The sequence below is a fragment of the Hemitrygon akajei genome, unplaced genomic scaffold, assembly GCF_048418815.1.
Source record: "Hemitrygon akajei unplaced genomic scaffold, sHemAka1.3 Scf000036, whole genome shotgun sequence".
Taxonomy (NCBI): Eukaryota; Metazoa; Chordata; class Chondrichthyes; order Myliobatiformes; family Dasyatidae; genus Hemitrygon; species Hemitrygon akajei.
In genome coordinates this window covers 826,813-847,183 of record NW_027331922.1, presented here as the reverse complement: position 1 = coordinate 847,183, position 20,371 = coordinate 826,813, and positions in this window count along the sequence as shown.

Genomic DNA, 20,371 nt, shown 5'->3' with positions numbered 1-20,371 from the left:
ACTTAAACTCAACCGTTCAATCCAAGCTTTCAGCGCTTAACTCTAATCTGACCGATCTTAAACGAATGGACAGCAATCTCCGTCACCAGTTCACTGAGATGGAAAAGAAGTACAGATCTGTCAAACAAGCCAAAGATCAAATTTGTGAATTGTTGAACAGCAGAAGAGGTGAGGCATCAACCCCCACTTTCACACGCTCCTAATCACAGGGCAGGCATGGAGAGAGGAAGCGTCACTCTGTGATTGACATCGGGAGTGTGTGAAGAGACGGTGTGGAGGGAGATTCACTCCGTGTCTGACACCGGGAGTGTGTGATATGACGGTGTGGAGGGAGATTCACTCTGTGTCTGACCCCTGTAGTGTGTGATGGGACGGTGTGGAGGGAGATTCACTCTGTGTCTGACACCTGGAGAGTGTGATCGGACGATGGAGATGGAGACTCACTCTGTGTCTGAACCCGGGAGTGTGTGATGGGACGGTGTGGATGGAGATTCGCTCTGTGTCTGAACCCGGGAGTGTGTGATGGGACATTGTGGCGGGAGATTCACTCTGTGTCTGACCCCAGGAGTGTGTGATGAGACGGTGTGGAGGGAGATTCACTCCGTGTCTGACACCGGGAGTGTGTGATGTGACGGTGTGGAGGGAGATTCACTCTGTGTCTGACCCCTGTAGTGTGTGATGGGACGGTGTGGAGGGAGATTCACTCTGTGTCTGACCCCTGGAGTGTGTGATGGGACGGTGGGGATGTAGACTCACTCTGTGTCTGACCACGGGAGTGTGTGATGGGACGGTGTGGCGGGAGATTCACTCTGTGTCTGACCCCGGGAGTTTGTGGTGGGACGGTGGGGATGGAGACTCACTCTGTGTCTGACCACCGGAGTGTGTGATGGGACGGTGTGGCGGGAGATTCACTCTGTGTCTGACCCCGGGAGTTTGTGGTGGGACGGTTTGGATGGAGATTCACTCTTTTTTAAATTTTTTTTTATTAGTTTTTCAAAACATTTTACAAAATTAAAAAACCCAAATCCCAATGAGGAGCATTAATACAGTGCAAGATTAAGCATACAATAACAATATGCTACAAAGGAAGAGAATTTAACAAAAAAACACCTAAATTAAAGACAAGTGAGCTTAGTGTCCTCCCCAAACCCCACAGCACAAGAAAAAAACAACAACAACTCCAGACCAACCACCACACAGTATAAAGAGTATAAGTCCGGACAGTCAAACTCCCAGACTGTGAATGCACTTAGCAACAGAGGATAATAATGCCTACTACCAGAAATAAAAGGGAGCTGAAAGCAAGGGACCGAAAAGAAGAAGGAAAAAAGAAAAAAATACCCTAGTCAAGAGGAAGGTTATGAAAGTACTCGATAAAATGTCCCCAGACCTTATGGAACTTTAGATCCGAATTAAGTACTGAATAATGATTTTTTTCGAGGTCCAAGCAGGCCATAATGTCGCATTGCGCATGAGTGGGAGGGGCAACATCTCTCCATGTAAGGAGGATCAAGCGTCTCGCCAGGAGAGAGGCAAAGGATAGTATTCGGCATTTGGTCGGACCCAGACATAAATCTGTCTCGCCCCAAAAACCGAACAGAGCAATTAAGGGGTTAGGTTCTAGGTGCTGATTCAGAATACCCAATAATGTAGTGAAGACATCTTTCCAGAATTTCTCCAAGCTAGGACAGAACCAGTACATATGGATGAGAGAGGCCACGCCCCTCTTGCATTTATCACAGAGCGGACTAATGCCAGGGTAAAATCGAGATAGTTTAGACTTAGACATATGGGCTCTATGAACAATCTTAAACTGTAAGAGGCAATGGCGAGCACAAAGGGAGGTTGAGTTAACCGATTTGAGAACTGAGTCCCAGCTCTCCTCGGATAAGGAGATATTTAAATCCTGCTCCCAGGCCATTTTAATTTTATCCACAGGGGCCCGTCGTAAGGCTGCTAGTTTAACTCGGATAATTGACATTAAACCTTTACCTAGTGGATTAATGGAAATAAATAGGTCCATAGCATTCTTCGCAGGCATTTCAGGAAAGTTAGGAATTAAAGGAGCAGTAAAGTGTCGGATTTGGAGATACCTGAAATAGTGAGCGTTAGGCAGGTTGAACTTAACGGAGAGCTGCCGAAAAGAAGCGAAGCGATTATCAATGAAGAAATCTTCAAAATGTCTAATGCCCTTCCTGTACCAAACATGGAATGCTGAATCGTACGTAGTAGGTAAAAAAAAAGGTGATTATGTGCGACAGGGCTAGAAACGGAAAACCCCTGGAAACCATAGCATTTCCTGAACTGAGCCCATATACGCAAAGTGTGTCTAACCAGAGGATGAGCTATTGATCTGGGCAGACTGCTAGGGAGTGCAGAGCCAAGAAGTGCAGATATAGATAATTCTTTAGTGGAGCTCAACTCCATTGCCACCCCGTTAGGGCACTCGGGTTGACCGTGGAAGAAAGACCAGAAGGCAGCACAACGTATATTAGCTGCCCAGTAATATAAGCGAAAGTTAGGTAAAGCCATGACACCCTCTTTTTTAGATTTTTGGAGGTGGATTTTATTAATTCTGGAGCGCTTATTCTGCCACAGATATAACAAAATAATAAGGTCTAAGGAATCAAAAAAAGATTTAGGAATAAAAATTGGGATAGATTGAAATAAGTATAAAAATTTGGGGAGAACATACATTTTAACAGCATTAATATGACCTACCAAGGACATAGATAGAGGTGACCATTGTACCAGACTCTGTTTTATAGCATATGAAAGATTGACAAAGTTTTCACGAAAGAGATCTTTAAACTTCCTTGTGACCTTAATTCCAAGATAAGTAAATTGATTATGGACTACTTTAAAAGGGAGATCACGAAATATTAGTTCTTGTGCTTCTTTATTAATTGGGAAAAGTTCACTCTTATGTAAGTTGAGTTTATAGCCAGAGATCTGGCTATACTGGTCAAGAAGTGAAAACATTAGAGGTAAGGATGTAGACGGATTTGAGAGAAAGAGTAATAAGTCATCAGCATAAAGAGAAACTTTATGCTCAACACCCCCTCTCCAAATCCCGGTCAATTCAGGACAATTTCGAAATGCTATCGCCAGAGGTTCAATAGCCAAATCAAAGAGAAAGGGACTTAAGGGGCATCCCTGACGGGTGCCACGTTTGAGATTAAATACTTGGGATTTATGAAAATTAGTTAGAACAGAAGCAGTAGGACACAGGTACAGCAATTGGATCCAAGAAATGAAACTTTGGCCGAGGTCAAATTTTTCTAAGACTGCAAAAAGGTAGTTCCACTCTATACGATCAAATGCTTTCTCCGCATCAAGGGAGATAACACGTTCAGGAGTCCCAGTTGGAACTGAGTGTAAAATATGAAATAGACGCCGAATGTTGAAAAAAGGGAGACGGTTTATAATAAAGCCTGTTTGGTCATCAGAGATAATGGAGGGAATAACGGTTTCTAATCTATGAGCCAACACTTTAGCTAAGATCTTTACATCAACATTGAGCAGAGAGATCGGTCTGTACGAGGAACACTCTGTTGGGTCTTTGCCCTTTTTTAAAAGAAGAATAATGGATGCCTCATTGAAAGAGGGTGGCAATTTGCCGTAATTAAACGAGTCAGATAATACTGAAAGTAACCGAGGAGAAAGAAGTGAAGAGAATGATTTATAAAATTCCACAGGGAACCCATCAGGTCCAGGAGATTTCCCTGAGGACAGTGCAGAAATTGCAAAAGATATTTCTTCTGGTGATATAGGCGCATTGTTTGGCTTTGAAATCAGATGAAAGTGAGGGGATATTCAGAATCTGTAAAAATTGATCCACGTAGATATTGCCATTCAGGGATTCAGAGGAATAAAGTCGAGAATAAAATTTTTTAAATGCGTCATTAATTTTTAAATGATCCAATGTAAAGTCTCCGTTCTCCTTCCGGATCTTTGTAATATGTTGTTTGGCTTTGGAACGCCTGAGCTGTTGGCTAGGAATTTACCAGACTTATCCCCATGAATGTAAAAGCGGCTCTTGCTTTCGAGAAGTTGGCGTTCGACAGGTTGAGTGGACAGAAGGTTAAATTTAGTTTGGAGTTCAACGCGCTTCTTGTATAATTCAGGGTTCTTAGTTTGCGCATATATTTGATCCAAATCTTTAATCTGGTTAATGAGGTCTGCTCGATCTGCACGGGATCTTCTATTGAGATTTGCTGTGTAAGAGATTATTTGACCCCTCAGATATGCTTTCATGGCATCCCAGACAATCTGCGATGGCACTTCAGGTTAAAATAAAAATGTAGTGTTAAAATAAAAGGTTATCTGGTCCTTAATAAATTTTACGAAATCATCATCCGATAATAAAGTTGAATCGAACTGCCAGTGTTTGTTCCTCTGAGGGAGACCAGGAAAGTTAAGAGAGAGGGTAATTGGGGCATGGTCAGAAATCAGTATACTCTGATAGTCACAAGAGTAGGCAAATGGAATAAGTTGGCTATCGAGTAAGAAATAGTCAATTCTAGTGAAGGTATGGTGAACATGTGAGAAAAAAGAATAATCTCTCTCCACAGGATGGAGGAAACGCCATATATCAGAGATACCAAAATTAGAGAGAAACGATTGAATAGCTAAGGCAGATTTAGTAGTTGATCCGGTAACAGAGGGCGATCGGTCCAGTTTAGGATCCAACCAACAGTTGAAGTCATCACCCAGTATATGAGTTTAAGTCTAGTAGTGAGGGAAAAAACCGTTCAAAAAAGTTAACATCATCAAAATTGGGGGCATACAGGTTTGCTAGTGCAACTTTAGTGTTATATAGTTTACCAGAAACAATAATAAAACGGCCATTTGTATCAGATATTTTATTATGGAGTTCAAAAGGAATATTTGAGTTAATAAGAATGGAAACTCCCCTAGCTTTAGCGGCAAAGGATGAATGAAAATGCTGACCCGCCCACTTTGACAGAAGCCGGGTGTTATCAAAACAACGAATATGAGTTTCCTGGAGGAAAGCAATGTCAGCTTTGAGTTGTTTAATATGTGAGAATACCTTCCTCCTTTTAACAGGGTGGTTCAATCCCTTTACATTCCAGCTCACGAATTTAAGTGCACTAACCATCATCAATTACTAATGCATAAAAGCCAGCAGGCATATTAAAAAGTCAAGCAGTACAACAGCAGTCTGGGAGCAGAGATGTAAACATAGATTCGTAAGGTCAAAATATAAACATGTCCTAAGCCATAAAGAGATGATGGAACTGGAAAATTCACCCCACCCGCACAAACCAAAACTAGACGGCTACCAAAACAAGTAGCTAGCTCTACCAAAAAATTAACCCAAATACAACTTCCAGATCTGTGTCATTAACAACAGTTCCGTATAAATACTATAGCAAATAATAACTAGTTTATGCACTAGAAAATATAACTACAGATTAGAAAACCTTCTGCAGAAATATAAAACTTAATACAGAGAAAATCGGAAGAAAACCAAAGCTAACCTACCCGCGAAAAATTATAGAAGAATAAAGTAAGAGAAAGGGGAAAAAAAAGGTAAGAAGGAAAAAGAAAAAAGAAGAGGAAGGGGAAAATTATAAATTCAAGACGAGTATTTATCAACCATTTAAAGAGAAGGGAGAAAACTATTCAGAAATTACAAAAAGGGGTGAAGAAAAGAAAAAGATGAAATAAATAAATATTTAAAACAAAGGAAAAATAAATCAGCAGTTGAACTGTGAACCGACAAACAGGGAGGCCTTCACTAAAGACTTCGAACCTCCAAAACAAGTTAGAGTTAGTTGTAGAACTCTGTAGGTAAAGTTATACAAGAATAAAAAAAGATTACACACACACCAAATCCCGGGAGCGATTGTCAACAGCCCTTAAAGTTTCAATGAATAATGTCTGAGTGATTCAAATGAATTCCGAGTCCACAGAAAGTAATTTTACTACGAGGATACTTATCCACCATTTTAGGAGGTCCGATCAGATTCCGAAGATGATTGGATAGCCGGAAGACTTGCCACAAACGCTTCAGCTTCCTTCGCTGATTTGAACCACTTGTATTTCCCGGTATTAAGCTTGATTCGTAGATCGGCAGGGTTACGAAGGGAAGGTTTGAAATCACGATCAAAAAGCACTTTCATTGCGCCTTTAAACTCAGCGCGCATCTTTAAGGTCTGGGGTGCAAAATCTTCCAGAAAGCGAATGGTTGTATCATTGAAAGGAAGCGACCCCCTGCGACGCGCCTCTACGATCAGACTGTGTTTTACCTGGTATTGATAGAAACACAAGATTACCGGTCGCGGGCAGGTGCCCAGAATTCCGGGGGGAACGTAAACTCTGTGTGCCCGTTCGAGCTCGGGCGGCTTCCGAAGCAAATCTTTCCCGAATAACTCACAGAGAAACTCGTCGAAAAACTTCACGGTTGACCCCATTTCAGTTGCCTCTGGTAATCCCAGAATTCTGATATTGCAGCGTCTGCTGCGATTTTCGAGATCCACCATTTTGGAAAGAAGTTTGTTAGATTTTTCCTCTAAGCTGGAACAGAGAGTCTCCAAGTATCGAACACGACTTTCTAAATTTTCAGAAGTCGAATCGATGCGAGATAAGTGTTCAGCACGTTTGTCCACTTTATCGTTGATCCGATCCAGTTTGTCTTCTAACTGTTTGAAAGCGGTTTTAAATTCCTTTAAGATTCCGGTCTCGGAGCATTCCAAGCGCAACTATCGTCTCGTCCGACGGGGTCAGAGCTTCTTTTCTCCCGGATTTAGAACTCTTGCTAGACATTGTAAGTTAGATATATTCACAGGCAAGTAAGAAATGCCGAAATAATTCCTAACTAAGGTTTAAAAAATGGAGACATTTAGAGCAAAGAGAGCGACAGTAACGGAACAAAAGTTCGGAGCAGCTAAACAATCGCTATCTTACCGGAGGTCCTGGAGATTCACTCTGTGTACGACCCCGGGAGTGTGTGATGGGATGGTGTGGAGTGAGATTCACTTTGTGTCAGACCCCGGGAGTGTGTGATGGGACGGTGTGGATGGAGCTTCACGCTGTGTCTGACCCCGGGAGTGTGTGATGGGATGGTGTAGAGGGATATTCACTCTCTGTCTGTCCCCGGGGTATGTGATGCGACGGTGTAGAGGGATATTCACTCTGTGTCTGACCCCGGGAGTGTGTGATGCGACGGTGTGGAGGGAGATTCTTATTTCATTATTCCTGATTTCCAGATCAACATTGTTCGAATGATTGGGTCAGAGATAGAGACCGGTGTTATTTCATCTCCGCGATTGAAACATCTTACGATGGAGCGAGGCAACAATGTTCAAGTTTTGATTCAAGGCTCCTCGAAATCAATTCAGAGGGTGAAGCGGTATGTGACACACGAGGGGGCGAGATAGCCACAGACATGCACAAATTGTGAAGGTCCCAGTGCACCGATCCATCACAGACCCAGAGTGAAAAACGATACACGCTGTTCCACCATACACTCCACGTGTCAAAGTGTGAAGCTCCCTCCACACCGTCCCGTTACGCATTCCCGTGGTTAGACACAGAGTGAAGCTCACTCCACACCGTCCCATCACACACTCAGTAGTCAGGCACAGAGTGAATCTCCCTCCACACCGTCCCATCACACACTCAGTAGTCAGAGACAGAGTGAATATCCCTCCACAGCGTCCCATCACACACTTGCGGGGTCAGACACAGAGTGGATCTCCCTCCACACTCCCATCACACACTCCCGGGGTCAGGCACAGAGTGAATCTTCCTCCACAGCGTCCCATCACGCACACTCCCGGGGTCACACACAGAGTACATCTCACTCCACACGCACTGTCTGAGTCATACACGGATTGAAGTTCCCTCTGCACCGATTACACACACCCGAAAACAGGCACAATGCGAAATTCGCTGCACACACTTCCGGGTTCAGACACAGAGTGAAGCTCGCTCCACACGGTCCCATTACACACCCTAGAATTAGACACAGAATGAAGCTTTCTCCAGACAGTCCGAACACAAACTCCTGTAGTGAGACACAGATTGAAACTCCCTCCACAATGTCACATCACACACTCGCAGTGTGAGGCACAGAGTGATGCTCCCTGCACACAATTCCGGAAGGAGACAAAGAGTGAACCTTCCTCCACAACCTCGCGAGAAGGCCACAGAGCGAAGCTCCCTTCACACCGTCACGTCTTGCACACCCTGTGTCATACACGGATTGAAGTTCCCTCTGCACCGTCCGATTACACACACCCGAAAACAGACACAGGCGAAATTCGCTCCACACCGTCCCATCACACACTTCCGTGTTCAGACACCGAGTGATTCTCCGTCCGGACGGTCGTATCACACTCTGTAGGGGCTAGAGACAGAGTGAAGCTCCCGTCTGCACCGTCCCACCATACACCCCTGTTGTAATAAACTGAGAGAGACTCCGTGAGTAGTCTTATGTTCTCGACATTAATCAAAGGAATTTAATTTTACAGAGTTTTGTTATCGGCTCTCCTATCTCCCAAAACCTTACATACTGGATTGGAAAATGCGAGAACGGGTGAGATTTGGACCGATCTGTGGGGTGCGAGCTGGGAAATGAAATTCCCCTGAGGGGAGAAAATGGGATTAGTTTACGGACTGAATTAGGCTTGTGGCAAGAGGGAGAGGGACCGGGATTTGTTTGAAGACCAAGGTTGTCGGGAGAGGATGGTACAATTGGAATATTTTTGGAACCGATATCCGTCTGTCGGGCAGGACAGGGCAGGGGAATATTTTGAGGACTGGCAGAGGGCTGACGGAACGGATCAGTACCCTGGGATTATTTTAGCGACTGACGCAGGGCTGTGGGGAGTGCGCGATGGACTGGAATTAGTTCGGAGTCTGACACGAAACTGTGGGGAGACGGAGGGAGAGTGGCAATAGTTTCGGGACTGTCATTGTTGACAGAGAGATTGTTGTAAGAGTTGTGTAGCGGTATTAGTTTGGGAACTGACAGATATCTGAGGGAAAACTCGATTTTTTGGAAAGCGATATAGGATCGAGGGCATAGAGTGGGTCAGCGGGATACGCTTGCGGACTGACGCTGGGCTGTGGGAGAGGATGTATCAGGGGTGTGATTGGCGGCGGACCCGTGGCTCTGGGGAGTGCGAGGTGCAGTGGGAAGAGTTTGGAGGCTGACACGAAGCTGTGGGATGAGAGATGGCCTGCGGGAATAATTTCGAGAACAGTGGGATTTGTTTGGTGACTGAAACAGATCTGGCGGGTGGGGAAAGTCAGTCTGTTGGATTCGTATGGGACTAATGCAGGACTGTGGAGGAACAGTCGGTCAGTGGGATTAGTTTGGCGAAGTACCGGAGGCTATTGGGGAGGGGGTGTTGGCGGTGTAGTGCGATTAGTTTGGAGACTAACACTGTTCTGTGGGGACAGAGTGGGTCAGTGGGATTAGTTTGGACACTAGCACAGTTCCGTGGGGACAGAGTGGGCCAGTGGGATTAGTTTGGAGACGAACACTGTTCTGTGGGGACAGAGTGGGCCAGTGGGATTAGCCTGTGGACTAACACATTTCTGTGGGGACAGAGTGGGCCAGTGGGATTAGTTTGGAGACTAACACTGTTCTGTAGGGACAGAGTGGGCCGGTGGGATTAGTTTGGAGACTAACACTGTTCTGTGAGGACAGAGTGTGACAGTGGGATTAGTTTGGAGACTAACACTGATCTGTGGGGACAGAGTGGATCAGTGGGATTAGTTTGGAGACTAACACTGTTCTGTAGGGTTAGAGTGGGCCGGTGGGATTAGTTTGGAGTCTAACACTGTTCCGTGGGGACAGAGTGGGCCAGTGGGATTAGTTTGGAGACTAACACTGTTCTGTGGGAACAGAGTGGGCCGGTGGGATTAGTTTGGAGACTAACACTATTCTGTGGGGACGGAGTGGTCCAGTGGGATTAGTCTGTGGATGGTCTCGCGTCTGTGGGGAGAACGCTGTTTAATGGGATTAGTTTTACCACGGTCTCCTGTCGTCTGCTGGAGCTGTTCTGTCTGTAGTAATTGTTTACCCATCTTTGACAGAGGAGTGGGCTCTGAACTCCTGTACAAAGTGCTGTCTGGAACGACCGCCTGCAGACAGTGCGACCCGCCCGGAGGGAGTTTCCCTTGCGATCGTGATCACCTTTTCATCTGCGAGAAGTCGGCACCTTCATTCCCGGATGTTCCTGAAAAGATCCAGCTTCTCTGCCGACAGCCAGTCACTTGAATCAGGTTATTAACCCCTCATTTACCCTATTCTGTCGCGTTCGCTGTCACTCCTCCATCCTCTCAAACTCCCTCCTCACACACTCTGCCGCCCCCTCATACTCCATTTTCTTCCTCTTGTCGCAACTGGGGCTCTACTCTTTGGAGAGAAGGACGATGCGAGAAGACATAATAGAGGTATACAAGATATTAAGAGGAATAGATAAAATGGGCAGCCAGCGCCTCTTTCCAGGCCACTTCTGTTCAATACAAGAGTACTAGGCTTTAAGGTAAGGGGTGGGATGTTCAAATGGGATATTAGAGGAAGGTTTTTCACTCAGAGAACGGTTGGTGCGTGGAATGCACTGCCTGAGTCAGTGCATTAGGCAGATACACTCGTGAAATTTAAGAGACTACTAAACAGGTATATCGAGGAATTTAAGGTGGGGGGGGGGGTGTTATATGGTTTAAGGTTCATGGCTCGGCGAAACATTGTGGCTGACGGGCCTGTACTGTTCTGTATTGTTCTATGTTCTATCTACTAACCCTAATCTCCGAGCTGCACACCGACAAACTTCTCTCTCCATTCATCGTCTTGTTTCTCTCCATTTCAACCCACTCTCACCTCAATCCTGTGCTGTCTGGTTCTCGATAACCCATTTCCACCCCGTACCGCCCTTCTCCACGCAATCTACCTCTCTCTCCACCAACGTTCCTCCCCATAATGCCTCGGGATTTCTCCGCCCGCTCTTTCTTCTCATCCTCTGTCTACCTATTTCCCCTCTCTTCCACTTTCTCCCCAACACCTCTCTCTTCCTTCACTGAGAAACCTCTCTCTCCCTGATCTCTCTCTCTCTTTCACATTTCCACCCACCTTCACCTCAATCCTGTGGCGTCTGGTTCTCGGTAACACAACCCTGGGTAAAAGTCTGTGCGTATTCTCCCTGTCTGTGCCCCTCTCGGGTTTATGGAACTCTATAAGGTTATAACTACGCTCCAGGGAATAAAGTCCGAACCTTCCCTCCCTCTCTCCTTAACTCAGTCCCTCGAGTTCCGGCAGTTTCCCCGTAGAACTGCCTGTACAATATATCCAGTCCACTGGCATTTGTTTTTCCTGAAGCAGGGCGGCCTCACCGACGTCTTGTACCACGGCAACGGGATCTCCCGACTCCTGTACTCAGTGTGACTGGTGAAGACCAGCGGGCCAAGTGTCCTGACCACCCTATCGGATGCTTTCCTCGAACGTTCTCCGCCCTCTCTTTCTCTTCTCCCTCTGCACTCCTCTTTCACCTCTCTCCCCTTCGCTCCCCCAGGCACACTCTTTCTCCACTCCACGTTCTCTCTAAACCCTTCGTCTCCCTGATCTCTCTCTCTCTCTTTCTCCTTTCCACTCACTCTCCCTCAATCCTGTGTCGTCCGGTTCTCGACAACCCAACCCTGGGTGAAAGTCTGTGCGCATTCCCTCTGTCTGTGCCCCTCTCGGGTTTATGGAACTCTGTAAGGTTATAACTACGCTCCAGGGAATAAAGTCCCAACCTTCCCTCCCTCCCACCATAACTCAGTCCTCCGAGTTCCGGCAATATCCCCGTGGAACTCCCTGTACAATATATCCATTTCACTGACATTTTTCCTAAAGCAGGGCGGACTCACCGACGTCTTGTACCACTGCAACGTGACCTCCCGACCCCTGTACTCGGTGCCCTGATTGGTGAAGACCAGCGGGCCAAGTGTCCAGTCCACCCTATCGGACGTTTTCCTCAGGAATCGCTATTTGATTTATTGTCTGGATTTTGTTCTTGTGCAGCATCGATTCGGCGCAAACCGGTAGAATCAATGTAAATTACAAAAAAAAAGATAATAAAAATCTCAGAAATGTGGAGGTTGTGCACATGCGTTCGAAAACGTCGCGCTGCAGGGGTGGAAGGAGTTTGCGAATCGTTGAGATTTCAGGCTGCTGTACCTCTTCCCCGATGGTGGTATTGAGCAGGGAGCTTGTCCCGGGGTGAGGGGCCTCGCTGATGGATGCCCCCTTCTCGAGGCATCGCATCTTGAAGATGTCCTCGATGCTGGGGAAGGTGGTGCCTTTGACGCTGGTTGAGTCTACATCCATCTGCAGCCTCTGGTGACCCTGCCCTTGCGGCCTCCACACCAGGCGGCGATGCTCCAAGTCAGAATGCTCCCAACGTCCATCGGTAGACATTTTCTAGTCTTCAGCGAAAGGAATAATCTTTCAGACTCCTGAGGTAATAACCATATAACAATTACAGCACTGAAACAGGCCATCTCGGCCCTTGAACTCCGTGCCGAACGCTTATTCTCACCGAGTCCCACTGACCCGCACTCAGCCCATAACCCTCCATTCCTTTCCTGTCCATATACCTATTCAATTTTACTTTAAATGACAATACCGAACCTGCCTCTACCACTTCTACTGGAAGCTCGTTCCACACAGCTACCACTCTTTGACTCTTCCCCTTCCCCCTCCTAACCGTGACCCACCTGTCTGCCTCCTGGTGTGAACACCTGCCGGTAACTCATCTCTATCATCTCCTCCCTCTCCCGGACCAGACGAAGGTCATGGAGCGACAAGGTCATGTTCCCTAACACGGTCCCTTAGGAGCTGCAGCTCCAGTTCCCTAACACGGTCCCTTAGGAGCGACAGCTCCAGTTCCCTAACACAGTCCCTTAGGAGCTGCACCTCAGCGCACCTGGCGCAGATGTGGACGTCCGGGAGGATAGGAGACACCAGGAACTCCATTATCCGACACCGAGAACAACAATAGATAGATAGATAGATAGATAGATAGATAGATAGATAGATAGATAGATAGATAGATAGATAGATAGATAGATAGATAGATAGATAGATAGATAGATACTTTATTCATCCCCATGGGGAAATTCAACTTTTTTTCCAATGTCCCATACACTTGTTGTAGCAAAACTAATTACATACAATACTTAACTCAGTAAAAAATATGATATGCATCTAAATCACTATCTCAAAAAGCATTAATAATAGCTTTTAAAAAGTTATTAAGTCCTGGCGGTAGAATTGTAAAGCCTAATGGCATTGGGGAGTATTGACCTCTTCATCCTGTCTGAGGAGCATTGCATTGATAGTAACCTGTCGCTGAAACTGCTTCTCTGTCTCTGGATGGTGCTATGTAGAGGATGTTCAGAGTTATCCATAATTGACCGTAGCCTACTCAGCGCCCTTCGCTCAGCTACCGATGTTAAACTCTCCAGTACTTTGCCCACGACAGAGCCCGCCTTCCTTACCAGCTTATTAAGACGTGAGGCGTCCCTCTTCTTAATGCTTCCTCCCCAACACGCCACCACAAAGAAGAGGGCGCTCTCCACAACTGACCTATAGAACATCTTCAGCATCTCACTACAGACATTGAATGACGCCAACCTTCTTAGGAAGTACAGTCGACTCTGTGCCTTCCTGCACAAGGCATCTGTGTTGGCAGTCCAGTCTAGCTTCTCGTCTAACTGTACTCCCAGATACTTGTAGGTCTTAACCTGCTCCACAAATTCTCCATTAATGATCACTGGCTCCATATGAGGCCTAGATCTCCTAAAGTCCACCACCATCTCCTTGGTCTTGGTGATATTGAGACGCAGGTAGTTTGAGTTGCACCATATCACAAAGTCCTGTATCAGTTTCCTATACTCCTCCTCCTGTCCATTCCTGACACACCCCACTATGGCCGTGTCATCAGTGAACTTCTGCACATGGCAGGACTCCGAGTTATATTGGAAGTCTGATGTGTGCAGGGTGAACAGGACCGGACACCCTGCGCTCACACTCATAATCCCCCCCTTTCCTGAAATTACAGGAAAAATTAAAAACTAAATCTACCTTGTCTCGCCCGTTTCTGCCTGTGCCCGTTAAGCCAAAGCCCTTAAGCCTTCACTCTGCTCCCGTCTCACTTCGCTTTCCGCAAAACGACGCTGACTGCTGTATAAAGCTGTGTTACTTTAGAATCTTCCCCGCTTCACTGCCCAACATCACACGCCTGCGTAGTCCCTCCTCTCTGAACTCCGATGAGAAGAAGAAAAAATCAAAATGGCTCCCGTCGCACTCCCGTTCTGATACTCAAGACTTCCTTCTCCAAATGTGGGAACTGACATTGGCTGTGGGAAGACAGTGCGAAGTGCGAGTCTTTTGGTGGTTGACACAGGCCTTTAGGGGAAGGCTAGGCACTGGGATTATTGTGGGGACTCGCACGGGAACTTGAGGTGAGAGTGGGAAGTGCAAGTATTTTGGGGACTAGCACGGGGACGTGGGGAGAGAGTGGAGCTATGGGGCTCTTTTGGGAATTGACCCAGTTTGTGGGAGAGAGTGAGGCGCTGGGAGCACTTTGGGGCCTGCCACATGTCTATGGGGAGAGAATAAGGGAGGGGTGGACTTTGGGGACATACACAAATCTGTGGGGAGAGAATGGTTCAGTCGGAGTACTCTGGGGACCGAAACACGTCCGTGGGGAGAGCATGGGAAGCGGGAGATGTTTTAGTGATTGACACAGGTCTCTAAGAAGAGGGTTGAGCAGTGGGATGATTTCGGCGACCGGCACGGAGCTGTGGGGAGAGAGTCAGGCAGTGGGTGTAGTTTGGACTGACACTGATCTGTGGGGTGGGAGTGGTGAGTGTGAGTACTTAGGCAGAAAACACAGGCCTGTGGGGAGACAGTAAAGAAGTGGGAGCATTTTGAGGACTGACATGGGCCTTGGGAGACACAGGCGCTGTGGGAATGTTTTGGGAATTGACACGGGCCAATGAGGAGAAGGTTGGATACTGTTATTATTCTGGTCTCTGACACCGATCTGTGTGTAGAGAGCGGGGTAAGGGATTACTTTTGTGACTGACACAGGGCTCTGCTGGGAAAATAGGATTGTAGGAGATGTTGGGGTGCTAAAGGTCAACAGCGAAGGAGCGTATCAGTGCGTTTTGGGACTGACTGCTGGATGTGCGTAGAAATTGTTTACCCCTCTTTGATAGGGAAGAGGCTTCGTATGTCTTGTGCCGGATTAACGGTGGAGACATCGAATGCGGTGAGGTTGGTACGCGCTTCGTCTGTGAGAAGTCTGCACTTTGGTGAACAGATAGTTCTGAAATGATCCAGGATCTCTGTCAACAACCAATGGGACCGACTTGAATATAATGATAAAATCCTCTTTCTCCCGCATTTCTCTTAGCCACTCACACTACCCCTTCCGCGCCCCTGCCCCTCACCCTTACCCGATTCTCCCCTTTCCTTCTATTGCAATCTTACTCACCATCTTGCCCTCTCTGTATCCTTGTCCCGCTGAAGTCTCTATCTCAACCCTCTCCACTCCTGTCTCCTCTGTTTCATCCCCATTTTCCTCATCATGCTTTCTTGCCTCCCTCTCCCCCAATTCCCCCTTCTGTTCCGGGTCTCTCCCTCGCTTCTCTACTCCGTCTCTACGCACTCTCCCCATCCGAATGGCTCCCTTTTATCTAACACAACTCGCTCCCCGCTTCTGTCTTTAGCTACTCTCTCCTCAATCATGTCCCTGCAGCATCCTCGGAAATCTCCCTCTGCAATCTTTCCAGTTCGTTGAGATTTTACTTAGAGCAAGGCAAGCAGAACTGAACTCCATACTCCAAGTGCGGCCTGACCGACGTCATCTGTAACTGCAACGTGACCTCCGACCCCCGTACTCAGTGTCCTGACTGATGAAGGCCAGCGTGTCAAATGTCCTGTCCACCTGTATCGCATCTTTTCTACCGGATTCACGGTCTGTTTTATTATCTGTGACTTAGACCACCTGAGATTTGTTCTTTTGAAGAATCTGTAGGACACAAATATGTAAAATTAATGTCAAATGCAAAAAGCTAATAAATGCCGCAAAAATGTGGAGGTGGTGCTGATCTGTTCAAGAATATGCTGGCGGTGGAGAAGAAGGTGTTGCTGGTTCATTGAGTTTTCAGTTTCCTGTTCGTCGTCAACCCTCCTTCCCAGCCGACCATCCTCGTCACCGTCATTCATGACATCCCCAACAACCCTCCCCGTTTCCGCCACCGCCATCTTGTTCCACACCCTGTCTCCATGACCGCTCCGTCCCCTACACTCCGTGCTGTCTCCGTTATCTCCAGCTTCACCAATTCGGCTCTCCTTCTCACTGACCCGCTCCATCCCCTACAGATCATCCACGATTCCATTAACCCTCTCCCTCCTCAACACGTCTCCCTCTCTCTCTGCTTATATGGAATTATGGGGAGGAGGGGTGAGGTGACGTCTGTTGTTACAACACCCAGCCGCCTTCCACTGGATATCGATCTCTCGTTTCTGAGACTCTGCCCTGTTCTATGCGAACAGGCCGATCGTTTGGTTCGAGAAGAGTTCATCCCAGTGACTGACATCTCACCTCGCGTCCGTGTTCCCACCAAAACCAACCCCTCGTCCAATTCTCTCCTGTTCCCGGCACACCCTCTGAACACAAACACACGCACATTCTCCGAGCCGGACTCACAATTCAAGACTACAGGAACGGCGGAGTTCTGGGATTGGTGAGAGGGAAGGAGCTTCTGAACATGGGGGTTTCTGAAGGGACTCGGGGGTGTAAGCTTCAGTTTGTGACTGAACCCGGGTGTGTGCGATAGGACAGTCCGGAGAAAGCGTCACCCAGTGTCTAACTTCAGGAGTGTGTGATAGGACGGTGTGGAGGGAGCTTCAGTCTGTGTCTGAACACAGGTGTGTTGGATTAGACGGTGTGGATTTTCACACAGTGTTTGAGTGTGTGTGTGTGTGTGTGTGTGTGTGTGTGTGTGTGTGTGTGTGTGTGTGTGTGTGTGTGTGTGTGTGTGATGAGCCGGACTGGAGGGAAAGATTGGCAGGAATTGGATTTGATTGGAAGTCAGAGGGTTTATCTCTTTGAATCTTCAAGGAGGAGATTCTCGGGTGAGAGAAGACACAGAACTGTTGGTTGATTTGTTTTCAGTTTAATTATTGTTTCTTTCTTCGTAATCGCAAAGTCTGAGTATTAGCAATGTCTGTCAGGAGAGTTGAATACTCCTCCTGCGAGATGTGGGAAGGCAGGGAGACCTCACGAGTTCCCGACAACTTCACCTGTAAGAAGTTCATCCAGCTGCAACTTCAACACTCGCTGCCCTGCACACGTCCTGCCCCCCTTATCTCCGACCGTCCTGGCTCCCTTACCTCCTGAATCCCTTAAAACTATCCCCACCTACGTCGTCCCTCCACTCTCCTCCCTCTCTGTCTTCACAGGCAATTGTGGGAGTACGAGCGAGAGGTGACGTCTGGTGTTACACCACCACACCCCCACACCCTACACCCGATATCGATCTCCCCTACATTCGTGTTCATCACCGCCGTCTTCATTTACATACCCCGTCTCCATCAACCCTTCGTCCCCTACTCTGTTCATCTGCAATTATAGGGAGAAAAGGGGAGACGTGACGGCTGGTATTACAACACCCAACCCCCTCCTCCGGATGTTGATCTCTCGGTTCTGAGCCTGTTCACTGCTCTGTGTGGACAGGCTGGTATTGTGGTTCCACACCATTTTCTCCCAGTGACCACTATCTCAACACCACGTCCCTACTCCCTCCCCCTCAACCTCTCCCACTTCTCCGCTCTTCACTGTTCACCATCTGAACAGAAACACACGCACAGTCTCCGGGACAGGCACACAATGAAGGACTACTGGAACGGCGGAGTGCTGGGGGTGGGGAGAGGAAAGCAGCTTCTGAACCCGGAGTGTGTGAAGGGACCAGGGGGAGGGAGTTTCAATCTGTGCCTGACCCCGGGTCTGGGTGCTGAGATGGTGTGGGGTGAATTTCATTCATTGTTTGAATCTGTATCCGTGTGATGAACCGGAGCAGAGGAGGCATACCTCGGAGTAAAGGGGTGGGCAATCGCAGTAGCCATTGTTAGAGTAAACAGTATTTGAGTGAAAGATGGAGGGCTTATCAATTTTATGCTATAAGGAGGAGAGTCTCGCGAGAGAGAAGGCACAAAACTGTTGGTAAATGTGTTTTTCAATTTATTTATTGTTTCGCTTATAACTGCAGTTAGAAAGAGCAGTAAGCATGCCTGACAGGAGAGTTGACTGCTTTCCTTGCGGGTTGTGGGAGGGCATGGAGACCTCCAGAGTCCCTGACAACTTCACCTGTAAGAAGGTCATCCAGCTGCACCTTCAAACACTCTGCGTTACAGAGATGAAACTGGAACTGGATGTACTCGGGATCATTCGGGAAGCTGAGCGGGTAACAGGGAGGATATATAGAGATGCATTTAGAGCCAAGGTGTAGGATACTGGAAACTGGGTGACAGAGAGGAAGGTAAAGGGGTTAAACAGCCAGAGCCAGTGCAGAGACCCCTTGTGGCCAACCCGCTCAATAACAGGTAGACCACTTTGGATACTTCTGGATGGGAGGAGAGATGTACAAATGACCAAGCAGGGGAAAGTCTCACCGGTCAGGTCTCTGGCACTGACTATGGTTCTGTGGCTCAGAAAGGAATGGGGTGCGATGTGGTGAGCTGTATCCATATAGTGTTCATTGTTTGGGGAACAGAATAGAGGTACTGTGGACGAGAACGAGATTCCTCGGTGGTATGTGGTCCCCAGATTTACAACGATGTGGCCTGTATTGGGGAGCATGCCTTATGAGTTTGAGTGAACTCGACCTTTTCTCCTTGGAGAGACGGAGGATGAGTGGTGAGCTGATAGAGGTGTACAAGATAATGAGAGGCATTGCTCGTGTGGATAGACAGAGGCTTTTCCAAAGGCTGAAATGACGAGCAGAAAAGGACATTGTTTTATGGTGCTTGGAAGTAGGTACAGAGGAGGTGTCAGGGTCATTTTTTTATGCAGAGAGTGGCGAGTGCGTGGAATGGACTGCCGGAGGCGGTGGTGGAGGCGGAAACGATAGGATCTTTTGTGATACTCCTGGATAGGTACAAGGAGTTTGCATAATAGAGGTCTATGGGTAAAGCCTAGGTAGATCAAAGTTAAGGACATGTTCGGCACAGCTTTGTGGGCCGAAAGGCCTGTGTTGTGCTGTAGGTTTTCTATGTTTCTATGTTTCTGTGTTATGGGCACCGGTATATAGGAAAGAAGAGGGATCTGGTTCTGTAAACTTATGTGTGTGCAGGCGTAACCAAAATTATAACGAACATTCAGTTTAACATGTGGCTAAAGAGTTAGGGTTGGAAAGAGGTCTTCATTTGTCTGAATCACTGTGCTGTCTTCCACGGAAGGTGCGACCTCTACCGACGAGGCGGTTTCATTTCATTTCGTTTCAACTCAATTTGTTTTATTATAATTCTGTCACACAGAAATGCCCATGAATACAGCCAGGATCAAGCAGCTAAGCACAATAGAAACAGTCACACACGGCACAAAGCACACAGTTGAAGTCAGAAGTTTACGTACACCTTAGCCAAATGCATTTTTACTCAGTTTTTCCCAATTCCTGACATTTAATCCTGGGAAACATCCCCTGTCTTAGTTCAGTTAGGATCACTACTTTAATTTAAGAATGCAGAATGTCAGAATAATGGTAGAGAGAGTGATTTATTTCAGCTTTTATTTCTTTCATCACATTCCCAGTGGGTTACAAGCTCATATACACTTCGGGTGAAGTCATTAAACCTTATTGTTTAAGCACTCCACAGATTTCATATTCGCATACTATAGTTTAGGCACGACGTTCAGATCATTTAATTTTTGCATATAAACACATAAGAATTACAGCACAAAAAATAGAGAAGTTAACCATATAACCATATAACCATTACAGCAAGGAAACAGGCCATCTCGGCCGTTCTAGTCTGTGCTGAACACTTACTCTCCCCTACTCCCACTGGCCCGCACTCACCCCATAACACTCCATTCATTTCCGGTCCATATACCTATCCAATTTTACTTTAAATGACAGTACCGAACCTGCCTCTACCACTTCAACTGGCAGCTCGTTCCGCACAGCTACCACTCTCTGATTAAAGTAATTCCCCCTCGTGTTACCCTTAAACTTTTGCGCCCTAACGATCAACTCATGTCCTCTTGTTTGAATCTCCCCTGCTCTCAATGGAAAAAGCCTATCCATGTGAACTCTATCTATCCCCTCATTAGTTTAAATA